Source organism: Hyperoodon ampullatus (assembly GCF_949752795.1).
Source record: "Hyperoodon ampullatus genome assembly, chromosome: X".
Taxonomy (NCBI): domain Eukaryota; kingdom Metazoa; phylum Chordata; class Mammalia; order Artiodactyla; family Ziphiidae; genus Hyperoodon; species Hyperoodon ampullatus.
The window spans coordinates 66,456,558-66,467,208 of NC_136913.1; positions in this window are offsets into that span (position 1 = coordinate 66,456,558).

Consider the following 10,651-nt stretch of genomic DNA (forward strand, 5'->3'; position numbering starts at 1 on the left):
AAAATAAAATAAAGTAAGATAAAATAAAGTTATTAAAATAAAAAATAATTATTAAGTAAATATTTTAAAATGTAAAAAAAAATCGAAAACGGATGGACAGAACACTAGGAGAAATGGTGAAAGCAAAGCTCTACAGACAAAATCTCACACTGAAGCATACACTTACACACTCCCAAAAAGAGGAAAAGCGGGAAAATAATATATCTTGCTCCCAAAGTCCACCTCCTCAATTTTGGATTATTCTTTGTCTATTCTGGTATTCCACAGATGCAGGGTACATCACATTGAATGTGGAGCTTTAATCCACTGCTTCTGAGGCTGCTGGGAGAAATTTCCTTTTCTCTTCTTTGTTCGCACAGCTCCTGTGGTTCAACTTTGTATTTGGCCCAGCGTCTGTGTGTAGGTGGCCTGAGGGCATCTGTTCTTCTCTCAGACAGGACGGGGTTAAAGGAGCAGCTGATTTGGCGTCTCTGGCTCACTCAGGCCAGGGGAGGAAGGGGTACGGATACAGTGCAAGCCTGCCGCGGCAGAGGCCAGCGTAATGTTGCACCATCCTGATGTGTGCCATGTGTTCTCCTGGGGAAGTTGTCCCTGGATCACGGGACCCTGGCAATGGCGGGCTGCACAGGCTTCAGGGAGAGGAGCTGTGGGTAGTGACCTCTGTTTTCACACAGGCTTCTTGGTGGCTGCAGCAGCAGCCTTAGCATCTCATGCCCATCCCTGGTGCCCACGCTGATTCCCGCAGCTTGTGCCCATCTCTGGAGCTCCTTTACGTGGTACTGTTAATCCCCTCTCATTGCACACCAGGAAACAAAGAGGGAAGAAAAAGTGTCTTGTCTCTTCGGCAGCTCCAGACTTTTTCCCGGATTCCCTCCCAGCTAGCCGTGGTGCACTAGCCCCCATCAGGCTGTGTTCACCCCTCCAACCCCAGTCCTCTCCCTGTGATCTGACCTAAGCCCGAGCCTCAGCTCCCAGCCCACACCCATCCCGGTGGGTGAGCAGACAAGCCCCTCCGGCTGCTGAGTGCCTGTCGGCACTGATCTTCTGTGCGGGAATCTCTCTGCTTTGCCCTCAACACACCTGTTGTTGCGCTCTCCTGCCTGACTCCATATCTTCCCCCATCCGCTACCCGTAGTCTCTGCACATGAATGGGCGTCCTAGTGTGTGGAAACCTTTCCTCCTTCACAGCTCCCTCCCACTGGTGCAGGTCCCGTCCCTATTCTTTTATCTCTGTTTTTTGTTTTTCCTTACCCAGGTACGTGGGCAGTTTCTTGCCTTTTGGGAGGTCTGAGCTCTTCTCCCAGCGTTCAGTAGGTGTTCTATAGGAGCAGTTCCACGTGTAGATGTATTTCTGATGTATTTGTGGGGAGGAAGGTGATCTCCTTGTCTTACTCTTCCGCCATCTTCCTCCCAATCCCCCAGAGTTTTAAGTTTGATCAGAGGTGAGCGTTCATTGTCTTCTCAGGTCTTTCTTGAGCTTGTGCACAGCTCTGGGCATGCACATAGACCTACACAGTGTATACTTCTAGATTTTGAGAAATATTGTTCTAGATTTCTAGAACTTTTCAAAGTCCCTTTTGGACTTACCATTCCATATCTTTTCATTCTAAACATTTTGATTAGGTTATTGTCTCTCCCAGTTGATATTTACCACTTGAGGCACATGTGTTCTTAAATAATTATGGCTAATATTTCTGAAAAAATGTTCCAGGGAAAATGATATACACACTGAGAGATCTCTGGGTCAGTTTAAACAAGCCCTGCTGGTGGCATTTTCCAGGGAATGTCCAGACAAATCCAATAGTAATAATTCTCTGGGAATGTGGCTTTGGAAGGCCCCAAACCTTAGCCTGACCTTTCTAGTAGTGGCCAGGCTGCTGGTTTCCACTGTGGTTCCAGGTTATTGGTTTTCAAGGATGCTGCAGATCTCGTGAAAGAGTTACAGAAATAGAGCAAATTAAAACATCAGAAAGCACACTATTCTTCACAAGAGTTAGCCATTTTTCTCTAAGAAATATTCCGTGGATTGTTGCAAGTCTTTAGTCAATTTCCAGAGTACTGAAAAAGTTGATTTTGACACTTTTCCCAATGTTCTTATTGCTCTTATCCAGGAGAGCACTTTAAGAGCTCCTTATTCTGCCATTTTGAATCTATTGTACTTAGAATGAATCAATCTTCTTAAATGTGTAGATTGATATTTTTCAACAAGTTTAGGACATTTTCATTCACTGTTTCTTTGCATAAGCTTTTGCCCCTTTATCTTTCTTCTTTGTTTCTTGTATTTAATTATGTGCCATGCACTTAATAATATCCCATATTTCTCTGAGGCTCCATTCATTTATCCTCCTTTTTTCTCTGTTCTTCAGATTGCATAATCTCTATCAATCTATCTTCAGTTTTACTTATTCCTTTTTCTGCCAGTTCAGATATATTTTTGAGCTCCTGTAGTGATTTTTTTCTTTTTGTTATTGCACTTTTTATCTCCAGAATTTTCACTTTTAATATAATTTCAACAGTTTACTGATATTCTCTATCTTATGATAGAAGGAAAATCGTCACACTTTCCTTCAATTCTCTCAAAATGTTTTCCTTTAGTTGTTTGAATATATTTATAATAGCTGTTTTGAAATATTTATCTGCTGAGTGCAACATCTTGCTTTCCTCAAAGGAAATTTCCATTGCTTGTTCTTTTTACTATTTATAGTACACATTTTCTTGTTTCTTTGCATGTATTATAACTTTTTTAAACTGAACAATTTTAAATAATATGTTGCAGCAATTGCAGATGCTGAAATGGCCTCCTCCTTGGGCCTTGTTGTTTGATTGTTTAATTTTTTTAGTGACTTGGCTAAGTTAGTTCAGTGAAGTCTATTTCTATTGCAGTGTGAAGCAGAATTTTTTCTTCAGAAGGCACAGCTTTAGGCATACATATTGTCTTCATTACCAGTAGGACCACTTCAGATTTTTAGCCTAGAAAATTTGGAGGATATCACATTAATCAAGGAGTAGACTCACAGAGGGCAGCATATTCACTGCAGTTTGGGATGCATTGACTCTCAGAGGGAATTATATTGTAGACAATTTTGATAAATATCTTCTGGAGTTATGTGTTTATCATAAGAATATAGATTTTAATTTCAATGATATTACCAAGGAGCAGTAAAGAGAAAAGAAGAGAGGTTTAATGATGGTATGTTTTTAGACACTGAGATTTAAGGCTTGAAGGAGGAAAAGGAACGAGCAATTTTTTTCTTTTTTTTAAGAGCAATGAGAGAGGTAGGGCAGCTTCAATAATGCAGTTATCAAACCACAGAGAGCATTTCATGAAATGTGGAGAATGATAACTAACATTTACTGCAAGTTTATTGTGTTAAGGCACTTTAAATGAGCAATTACATTAAATTCTCAGAATCGGCCTAAGAAGTAAATAAATTATCTCTGTTTTATAGATGAAGTCACTGAAGCTCAGATGAGTAATATAACTTATCTATGATAACCCAGCTAATATGTGGCAACAAAGGATTTGAACCTAGGTCTCTCTGAACCTAGACCTAATTTCTTGTCCATGGTGTCTTCATACTGGTTAACTATGTCAAATGTCAGAGAGTTCAATAAGATATTGAAGAACGATCCATCAGAATGGGTGATTGTGATGTATTTGACAACTTTTAATAAACCAATTTTAGTACAGGAGAGGGAGTAGAAGCCAGATTTCGGGGATTTGATTTGTAGAATGAGTATAGAGAATGTTGTTGTCATAAAGAAAATGGAATTATTCAAGCAAGGAAGAAAAAAGGTTAGCAGTATATAATTGAAATAACTTTGGAGCCAGGCTATACTGAGTTCAAATACTGTCTTTGTCAATCATTTAATCTTGGGCTCATTAACTAACTTCTTTGAATGTCAGTTTCCTCATGTGTAAAATAGAAATTCCTATCTTGCAATATTGTTGTGAAGATTACAGATAATGGATGTAAAATACTTTATATATTAGGCATTTATTCATTGAAGGAATTGAGATAGGATTTATGATGCAAAAGGAGCTAGTGTTGTAAGAGGAGGTAGTCTAAAGTATTTTACCCAGTAGCTATTATTATTATTATTATTATTATTATTATTCCCAGTAGTGGTCCTTACGTTTTTGGGGAGATCCCATACTTCTTTCAGAATTTGATGGAAGCTTTGAATTCTCTTCTAGAAAATTTCATATACACATAAGTGTTAAAGATAATTTCCATGGCTTCACTGGTCCAATAAAGGTTAAAAAATAATAATTTACATGTATTGAAGGTTTACTATATGTCAGATACTACTATAAGTTCTTCATATACATTAACTTGTGTTCATTTTAAGATGAAGAAATAGGCCCAGAGAGGTTAAGAAACTTGCCTAAGGTCACAGAGCTAGTAATTAGGAGGGCTAGGATTCAAACCGAAACCACTCTACTATGTTGCTTTATAAATTCATATGTTGAAAATGCCACATGTAAAATGACATTATTTACAGAACAATTTTCAACAGCAAAAAAATTATAAACCACCAGTAGAGAATAATTAAATTAATTATTAGACAGTCAAAATTGTCAAAAATTATTGGTACCTCCTTGTTTTTACAGATAGGCAATTATGTCTAAGATAATTTACTAAGTGGAAAATCAAGGTGCAGATGAATGTATATAGTTTACTGCTTTCTTGTATTAAAAATGAGAGAAAACATATATATGTATGTGCTTGTATGTGCATAGAGTATCTGTGAAAGCATAAATAAGAACCTAAATATGGTAGTTGCCTCTGAAGGAGGGAAGCTGAGTAAATCTGATCTCAGCCTGCATTGTATTCTAGCACTAAGTATATACATCCCTAACTTTCTAAATTAGATTTTAAATTCCTTAAGGACAAGGGCTTGTCTTATTCATCACTGAATCCACCCAAACATAACCCAGCACAGAGTCTTGCAATTAGTGAATGCTCAATTAACATAGCTACTCTGAATTCAAATGAATAAAGGAAAGTACTCTGAATTCAAATGAATAAAGGGTAGTAAAGACAGAGGAGATAGCAAAGAGAATACCAAAGGTACATTTGAAGACAGCCAAAAAGGCTCTACAGAGAACATGTAACTTTCATGTTAATGCTAGAATAATACGATATAGATGTTATCAGTTGATTCCCAGCATGAATGTTTAACTATGTCGATAGTTATTTAGTCATAATAACATTTTGACTGAATTTTTTAACAATCACTTATGAATCCCTATGAAACATGATTTGAGACAAAGATTCTCAAGGTGTGGTCTACAGATCCCTGGAGGATCTGAGACTCTTTCAGTGTGCCCTCAAGGTCAAAACTATTTTTATAACAATACTAAGACATTTTTACTTTTTCAGTGTATTGACATTTGCACTGATGGTACAAAACATATGGAGGGTAAAACTTCTGATACCTTAATATAAATCAAAGCAGTTGTATCAAAGTATTCTAGTATTCTTCATTGTCATACATTTATGGGTAGAAAAAGCAGTTTCACTTAAGAATGCCCTTGATGAAGCAACAAAAATATTATTAATTTTGTTAAATCTTGACCCTTGAGTACAAGTCTTTTAATGTTTTGTTTAAAAAATAGGAAGTATATATAAAGTACTTCTGCTGCACATTGAAGTATAATGGTTGTCTCAAAGAAAAACACTTGTAAATTATTTAAGGTTTGTGCTGAACTAGACACTTTTTCATGGGACACAATTTTTACTTGAAAGAAATTATAGTTGTTCAGATTTGGGAATTTGGCAGACATTTCTTAGAAATGATCAAAGTAAACCTGTTGCTTCAAGGAAAAACAACTGCCAAGTATTCGTTGCCAATATTAAAACTTGAGTTTTCAAGTAAATTAGAAATTGGACAACTTGCACCCATCATCATATACTTGACAGCTTCCTATTACTTACAGACTTTTCTGATGAAACCAGTGGTGATTGTAGCAAATGTGGTGCATTTTTGATTCTGTATAGTGAACTGTATCAAGTGTAGCATAACTCCATGAACCAATATGTTCCAAGAGACCAATGCAAGTGGTTACAAATAATGCACGGCTAAAAGACCAATTCAAAATACAAGATATATCAATGAATTTTAATAAAATAGAGTAGGAAAAGTTCCTTGATGTGCTTTCAGAATCCACATTGCAATAATTCTGTAAAAGGCTACTACTAGTTTAGTTTTTGTGTTGTAACAAAGAATATGTACACTCAAATGAAAGGATTATTAAAATGCTCAACTTTTTTCATCTCATCCACATGAGACCATATTTTTTCCCTAAATTACAACTGAAACAATATATCACAACAGGTTGAATGAAAAAAATAAATATATGAGAATCCAGCTTTGTTCTGTTAAAGAGGTTTGCAAAAGTGTAAAACAATGTCACTCTTCTCACTATTTTTTAGTAAATTAGTTATATCTCATAAAATATATGCTATTTATGTTAACATACAATGTATTTATTATTTTAAGTGGATTAATAAATTAGAACTTTTATCCAAGTAGAGTTGATTTACAATATTGTGTTAGTTTCAAGTGTACAGCAAAGTGATTCAGTTATAATTTTCAGATTATATTCCATTATAGGTTATTAAAAGACATCGAATATAGTTTCCTGTGTTATACAGAAAATCCTTGTTGCTTATTTATTTTATGTATAGTATTTTGTATCTGATAGCCCCATACTCCTGATTTGTGCCTCCCCCACACCCTCTTCCCTTTGGTAACCCTAAGTTTGTTTTCTATGCCATCAATTTTGAATGCCTAATATGGGAAATATTGATAGCATTGACTTGAAACAAATAGACTGCCAGTATTTCTCCAGCAAAATGCGTTAATCAGGATCAACAGAGAATTGCAACTTGGGGTCTGTAAGCATGATAAGCCAAGTGCAAGTCCCCACACAGTAGGGGAAGGAGAGTGTTTTATAGAGAGGAAAAGAAAGTTTGGAGGGTGATAGTAAACAGCGAGTCCATGGCTTTTCATTCACTGAGTACTTGCCAGGAAAGAAGCGGAGTCTTTCTTCTTCCTGCTGGGCTCAGTTGCAGTTGCAGAGCATGAGAGCGCCACCTTCTGGACTCCGAACTCTATTTAATTGACGTTTTTGTTTCATTATTTACAATAGATACAACCCGTATAAGCAAAAGCTTTTTGGGATCCTAAACAAGTTTTAAGAGTGTAAAGCGGTCTGAGACAAAAAGTTTGAGAATTGCTTATTTGAGCAATTTGACTTAATTGCTGATGTGAGGAATCTTTGCTGCTTGTCAATGCCTGAAATTCCAGACACTTGGAATCCATTCTCATGTGTTTGCAGTGCCCAAATCCTAAAAACCCTTCCTGTTTTAGTATTAAAGATATAATCATATCAAATTCTTTTGTGACAACAGGAACCCAGAGGGTCTGGAAAAGCACCCTATCCTTGGAGAGAAAGCTGAACAAAAAGTCCAGAAAAGGAAGTTAGGGCACAAATATAGCCTTCACCTATTCCATCATGTTCTCAATGGTCAGTCTTAGTGATATTTATAAAGTTAGTAAACCTCATAGCAAGGAACCCAAAATTAGAAACCTAGAGAAGAAATACCTTTCCTCATCCCTTGTCCTCTTGCCCATTGTTCATGGCTTTGACTATATAGAAACCAAATAGATGACCAATAATTTTGGGAAAGCTTATCATTCATGTTAATTCACAATATGTATATACAAACAGCCAGTTAGCTGAAGGAAACTTGTTCTTATGGACATTTTCTGAAACACATTCCTTTAGAAATTCACATCCTGTGAGACTAACCATTTCCCTTTTCAGGACTGTAGTTTCCTCACAGGGGGTCTCAAGAAGCTGCTCTGTGCTAATATCTGTCTCCAAAACAAGCCTCTAGGGTTCAGGGAAATTATCTCCTCTTCCAGTTACAAAGTAAGGTTTTCTCATTGAAGAAAGGTACTTTAGTGTATGACTCAAAAACGTTTTTGTGAAAAATATGCAAAAATTAAACCCCTTCAAAGACTGATTTATTCCTACTTGTGAAGATTAATTTCCTCTTTCATTTTACTGATTACAGTTTTAAGCGCTCTTTTAAGAAAACTAATTCTTTTGAAATTACTCTTTATCTTCATTCTTACTGTCACTGCCCTAATCCATGCTCTTATTACCTTAAATGTAAATTATTGTCATTTCCTTCAATAGGGCTCTCCACCTCCTGTTTCATCTCTTCTCCAATGCATTCTGTGCAACTTTGTCTCAGCAATCCTTCATGGAGTGGAAGAAAAGAGGTTGGGCTCTGGAGCCAGACATACTTGGGTCTGAATCTTGCCTCTCTCACTTATTTGTTGTATGATATTAGGGAATTTAATTACCCTCTCTGTGTTTCAATTTGCTTGTCGGTAGGATAGGACATAATATTAGTCCCTACTCCTCAGGAATTTTCTGAGGATTAAGTGAGAGGATGTGTGTAAATTGCCTAGAATGGTGACTAGTACATAGAAAGTACACAATAAATAAGAGTTTTTAATCTCCCTCTCTCAGCTCTGCTTAAAGCCCGTGAATGATTTCCTGTATCCTATGGCTTCTGTACACTTAAGTTCTTCTTCGTATGGTTTCACCCTCTGAGTTACTTTCCTGCTGTTCCCTAGCATGCCCTATGCTTTAGTCAAAATTTTGTCCTCACTATCACACAAATAGTATGTTTACTCTTCATTTACATGCTTGGCAATATTTCTTCTCTCTCCTGGAGTCCCTTGACTTCCCCTTTCTCTTTAAGCTGGTATTTGCCAAATTGCAGATATGCATATGTCTCTCCATTGTTTTTGCTATGTCTACTTACCCTCTATACTATTATTTGTATGTGTGTTGTTTAATCACACTTTTTAAAACTTAGCTACCTACTTTAGCCTCATCCTAAGTAGTATTATGAATGAAATCATAGATGTGAAGTGCTAATTTTATTACATTTAAAGCCTAAAAACAAATGTGTAACTTGAAAATGTTTAAACAGCAATTCCTTGTACCACCAAAAATAACCTTGCATGCCTCTAGTGGGACATGTTTCACCCATTGGGAATACTACTGAAACCAAATTTGTCTATTGCACAAAGACCAGCCAACCTTCCCCAACAGGCTTAACCCATACTGAACTCATCTTAACTTCCACACAATTTAATAGTAAATCACACTATTTATGCTTTCTATGTTATGTTTTCTAATTATTTTATGGAGTGATTAACGTGTCACTTAAACTGTATACTCTTGGAAGATAGAAGACATATTTTATGCTTCTGAATTCCACTCTTCCCACTCAGCATCCCCAAATTGATTGTTTTTATAGCTTCTTAAGCACTTATTGAAAGAGTAGTTTTTAAAAGTGCAGGAATAATCTGTGTTTACAGAGTCAGATATGGGAAACTCTTGAAGACAGTTTATCTAAAGCAATTAATACTCACTAGTTCTAATGCAAAAGGAATTGAGATCACAACTCATTCTTTCCTCTTTTTTTTCCACTTTTTGTTATACTATTGTTCCAGAAAGAATTGAAGATGGTTTAAAAGGATGCATACTATAGCAAGATAATATAAATAAAAAATAGGTGGAACATAATAAAGAAAAATGGAGAAGGATGTAAAATTAGAGCCATGAAAGAAAAGCACACCATAAAAATATCTCCAATCTTGCAGCCAGCAGACTATAAATTAGTTCCAGGGTTTTCTGCAGATTATATTAAAAAAGACACATGACACAATTATCAGTATCTGTTAAGAATCAAATCAAACCAATTGCTTAGGAAAAATCTAGCTCTTCCCAATACTAAGATCAGGTAGTATTCTTAGGTCCTCCTAGAAAACACAGTATATTGTAATAAATAACGTCCTCAAAAACAGCTATCACACCTAATTTACTGTTACTGTTAGAGAAGACCTAAAAGCCTTTGAAGCACAGACTCATAAACTTTCCTAGACCTAGGGAAGATATGATGTACCAGTTAAACTTTGAAAGGATGCATAAGAGAGAAGGGAAGAGTTCAGAAGTATAGGCAAAGTGGGGCAGCTGTACTGTTTTTTAGACTTCTATGACTGGATATTTATTACTTGGTTTGAGGTGATAATGATTCCTAGACTACCAGTCATACTCAATAACTAAAGTCTCTCTTCTAAAAGTTAATTGGAGATGATTGTTAAATTATTGGCTTTTTTGGTTTGTCCACAGATTTACTCCTTTAATTAACACTAAAAACTTTACCTAAGTTGAAATGTTCTTTGCCTAAACTGGGTCACTGTCTTCTGAGCTACTTTTGCTTCCCTTTTTAGAACCAATGAAAGGAGAAGACACTTGCATGCAAGAGAGCAATGAGGTAAGCTGGCAAGCTATTTTCTTAGCAATGTTAAGATGTTGTCTGGGAAATGAAAGTGGGCAGCCGTGACAGTAGCTAATTGTCAAGAAAGGGTTCCTTTTATCATTTTGTCCCAGGGTTTGGCTTTAAAGATCAACAGGTCTGGAACTTTCTTTGGCCAGAGAAGGATCATAGCCTAGGAAAACTGGCTTACACTGCCCAAACTCAGAAGGGATGGATTTGTAACAGAAAGCCAATTTAATAATTTATATTGAAGACAAGAACTGCCAAATGGACTG